A 4,946-nucleotide genomic window follows, 5' to 3' on the forward strand; every position below is an offset into this window, starting at 1 on the left:
AAGTCTGCATCTTCCCATCCCTACTTCCAAGGAGTCCCTGAGGCTCCCCCAGCTCCTTCCTTCACACATTCATGTACAGACATGCTCTGCCCACACCACCATGAACTATTTGAGAGGCATTTAAACACCCAAGCAGCCAGCTCAGGCTTTTGGGTAAGCATTTCCCCTTTCCCTGCTCTCCATGCAGGCAGGGACCAGATCAGACATTTGCTCTTCAATCACCGCCCGCTTCCGTGCACAGGGAACTGGGAAGTGATACTTCTCAAAATAGGAAGGCATAAAAAAAAAAAGATCAGAGAATCTTCTCAAAATAATACTACAAATAAGAGCCAAATCTAGCAGACTTATGGCCAAAGCTGAGCTGAGGTTCCCTGTCTGAGCAGCAGTTCCATCTGTCGTGTAGTTTTTGAGCATCAAGGGATCTCCTGCAACATGAGCCCAAAAAAAAAGCACAAACCTGGTACAGACTGGAGCCAGGACTCTTGGGTCAGACAGGCATTAAACACACACAACCACACCCTGAAATCTGCTTCTGCCCAGCACCTGGACAGGAGGGAGGGACCAGGCCACACCTGGTTTTATTCTAAGTAGCTGTCTGGGAAGTTCACAAGGGTTTGTAAAATCCACGCTCCACAGCAGCTCAGCTTTACCACACACAAAAGCCACTTACACAGCTTTAAAGTGCTGCACACCTCAACAAAGGCCTTAAGACAGCTGTTGTGGTCTAGTGTATAAATAGACATTCACAAGATAATCCTTACCCTGGACCCACAGAAAGCCTCAGGGAGCAGCTACCAGCCCCTAAAAAGCCAGGGCAGGTACAATACAGGTCTGAGCCCAGCTGGGTTTGCTCACTCTGACACAGCCTAATCCCCTTCTGACGCAGGAAGAAGTTGCATTACTGTAAGTGTGTTCATTCTGCACCTACCCCTGACATGCTCTATTACTTTAACTCAACTAAAACAAGGTCTGAAACATCCATGGGAATGATGCCCTTGACCACCCTCTGGTCATAAATGAGGCAGAGCCCCAAATTCCAAGGAAAAAAAAAAAAAAACTTAAGGTCACCTCTCCTGAGACATTTAGGGCAGCTACATCCCTTTCATCTCCTTACATCCAAGTGTGGAAAGAAATTTTTGGCTGGGAGGGTGGTGAGGCCCTGGCACAGGTTGCCCTGAGAAGCTGTGGCTGCCCCTGGATCCCTGGTATTCAAATACAGTTTGGATGGGGCTTAGAGCAGCCTGGTTTAGTGGAAGGTGTCCCTGCCCATGGCATGGGGGGGAAATCAGATGGTTTTTAAGGTTCCTTCCAAACCCAAATCATTCCATGATTCCGTAACAGAGGAAAGCAGGTATGAGCAGTAGCTTCTCAGTACTCAAATTCCTCTCATACCTTCACAGCAATCAGCAAAGAGAAAACAGCTGGAATGAAACATTTTCCCCTTCCCAGTGTATACAGCAAATATAACCATATAAATATACATTCCTCTACTATGAATTCTTGTTAATATTTTAAAAAACAAATGTGAAATAAGAGAAGACAGAAACAAAAGAAGCAAAGGCCTTTGGTCCAGCTTTTTTTTTTGCCTTTTTTTTTTTTGCCTTAGCAGATTCTGTGAAAGTATGAATGGCATCTGAGCACTGGGAGGCTAATGCTCATTCAAAAAAAACAACCCAGGTTTTTATACACAAGAGCTGCAAAGAGTCAAGAAGAAAACTCGAGTGTATTACCTGCCTGTTTCATCCCAGGGGAGGTAAAATCTCTTTTTCTGCACATCCTCAGCAGCAGATTTTTCCCTCCCCGGGCAGGCACAAGCTGTTCTCCATCTGAATTCAGGGCAGAGCAGCCGCCCTCGGCGCCACAGCGACAGGAAAACCACGACAGATTGCTAAAGAGGATGGCATCTTGTTTATGGGTTGTGTTTCTAAAGTTTGGACATAACTGAGAAGAGATCAGTCTTAATTTATTGCTCGATTCTCTGGATTTCTACTCAACTTTGCCCTTAACTGTACTCACCAGGCAACTTTTTAGCTTATTCACTGGAATTCCTCCACACATATAAGAAGTTTGCAACCTACCACTTGTTCTGCAGCTCTCCAGACCACCTGGTGCTAAAGCTTTTCTCCCCAGTTTCTCACTAAGGCAGCCACAGCGACAGAGAAGCAAAAAATATCCTCAATATAAGCATTCAAGGGCAAGCAGGTCACTCAGAGCAACTTTAGCAGGTCCCTGTAAGTTGGATTTATTAACCTTTGTACCCCCACACCCCGAGGGTGCAGAGGCTGCCAGAACTACCCCAAATTGAGCCATGCACAGCCCAACAGTGTCACTGCTGCTGCTTCCACCAAGTTTCCACCCACACTGAATGAGGTCTCACAGGAGCTCAGGGAAGGAGGAATGTGTACACCGAGGTGATGGCACAGGAGGAAGACAAGAAACCTCAAAATAAATGAATTTGGAAAATTTCCTACAGCAATGTATCACCAAAGGTCTTCCTGCAAGAATATATTAAATTCATCTAAGAATATTAATCTTGTTCATATTAGAGTTTCTTTCCAAAAATAAATCACATAAAGATATTCTTAGTCTGAACGCCATAAAAGTGACTTTATCCAGACTTATTTTTGAATGTATATTAAAGGGATAAGAACAGAATTCTTCTGCCAACAAAGACAGGTATTAAGCTAAGAGAATCTATTTAGCTTCAGACTTCTTAACCAGACAAGATTCTACTCAAGTGTGCACATGCTGTCCTTTACCCTGTTGCAAAAGGAACAAAAGAAGAGGAAATGACTAATCAAAGCAGCAGCACATTAATATATTTTGGTATGTGGAAAGGGAAAATTGTAGCTGGTATTTTTAACATTCCCAACAGGAGAATGCAGGGCCATGCATACACCAGGCACAGAGTCTCAGCAGTTCCCAGGAGGGGAAAACAAATTAAAAAAAAAAAAAAAAAAAAAAAGAGAGAGAGAAAAAAAGTGAAGTTGCATCCCAAAGAGGAGTTCTGTATTTTCCATTTTTCAGTATGAGCTCTGCTGGAATGAGAGCCTGGAAAGGAGGCAGGGCTGGGGTCAGCAGCAAGGCCTGAGTGATAACAGGTGCACTTTGCCTGAACTGCAGGGAAAGCCCAGCCTGGAGAGGTGCTCTGAGGGAACAGGTGAGAGTTTCTTGGAGCACTGCCACCAGCAAACACTCCTGTAAATCCCATCGCCACCCTGCTCTGCTGGCTGCCCTCTTCCACAAGCTGATAAGAGATAAGGCAAGAAAAGTGTCCCGGGTGGCATCCAGCAAGCCACAGCTCACCCATGTGCCACCCATCCCACACCATCCCAAGCTCAATTCCCCCTCAAAGCTCTCCATTCCCTGCAGGAGCAAAGCACAGCATCTTCACAACTGTCTTTCCTGGCAGTTACTTTGTCACTGAACCCACTGCTGTCCCAGTTCAACTGGATTTAACAGCTGGGTTTTAATCCCACATTCCCCCCTTCCCAAAGAATGGGAAGTTCTTTGGGGCAGCCACAGTGACAGGCTTGCTCAGAGCAACAGGGCAGGAGCCTGACTGCTGTGATAAACCCAAAATTAGAGCTTCCAAACCCCTTCCTAAAAGAGATCAAAACCAATCAATCCAGCAACAGCCCGGCCATTTGTGCAGTGGGATGGCACAGCACAAAAGCTTTGCTCGCTCAGGAAGAGGAGCTGGACTGCTGCCTGTCTGTCCAGCTCCAATTGTTCCCACACTTCATAATTAAGGGCTACAATTCACCCTTTTTCTAATGCCAAACCCCCAAAAAGGCTCCTAACAAAACCACTCTAAATACTACATGGGAAGAGACTGTAATCTGTTCAGATTCCCTCCCCTTGCTCCAACACTGCTGGATGCAAGGAGACACAGAGAAACTAATGTTTAATGTTCTTGCAGAGAGATTTGTGCTCAGCCACAAGCCTGAAGCTTAAGCAGGTCTTTACCCTGGTATCACAAAATGACAGCCCCAGTCATTCCAGCAACAAGATTTTCCCATTATTTCTGTGCAGTGTGCTGTTCCACACAGCTATACAAAGAGGTTGGACCACTGACAAAAATAAAAAAAGCTTCGTTAACCTCTCAGTGACTCGACAATCCTATTGTTGAACAGCAATGGACAAAAGGAGAAGCCAGCAGCAGACAGATGCTCTCATCTATCCAAATTCCTAGAGGAAAATGAGATTGAGCTGTGCTGGGAACAGGCTGCAAGGCAGAGGAGAGTTGTTAGCTCAGAGGGAAATCAAAACTTCAGTGATTGTGAATTATATCAGATCTAGATGCTTTCATGTGGTTTCTTCTAACTACCTGGAGTCTCAAGACATTATTTATTGCACAGATTATGTCTAAGCAGCTGAGTGATTTCAGTTGTCTCTAAAGAGAAAACTACTGTCAATGTGGCACAGATGTAGCTAAATGAGAGCATCAGAAGGCAGCAAGTGAAACAAGATTGCTGTACCTCACCATCAGACTGAGTCTTGATAACTCTTCAGCTGCAAACAGTGAGGAATCAACAGGGAAGTTCTTTCTTCTTTGTCACCACACACACAGTACAATAAAAGAATGGGGGGGGAGAAGTATCCACCAGTTAAACAACCAAAGTTCACAGAGTGATAATAAATTTTCAAATGTGCCAAGAGTTTAGAAGTCAGGGCTATGCAGTTAGTTTCTCAAGAGCAAGATTTTAAAAGGGCAGCTTCAGTTTAGGTTGGGTGACTGGAGGAACAGAGACTAAACACAGAGAAGTCAAAGTTCCTGTAAGCTGATAGAGGAATCATAAAGGAAATTATCACCAACATGCACAACTACCAAACTAGAATTTAGGGAGTACTACGAGGCTGGAATTGCCTCCTCTTCAGCCCACGCAGCCTGCTAAGCACTGCATCAGCAGGTCTATTTTTACTTTTAATACTCTACGCCACAG

This window comes from Geospiza fortis, unplaced genomic scaffold, assembly GCF_000277835.1.
Source record: "Geospiza fortis unplaced genomic scaffold, GeoFor_1.0 scaffold23, whole genome shotgun sequence".
Taxonomy (NCBI): Eukaryota; Metazoa; Chordata; class Aves; order Passeriformes; family Thraupidae; genus Geospiza; species Geospiza fortis.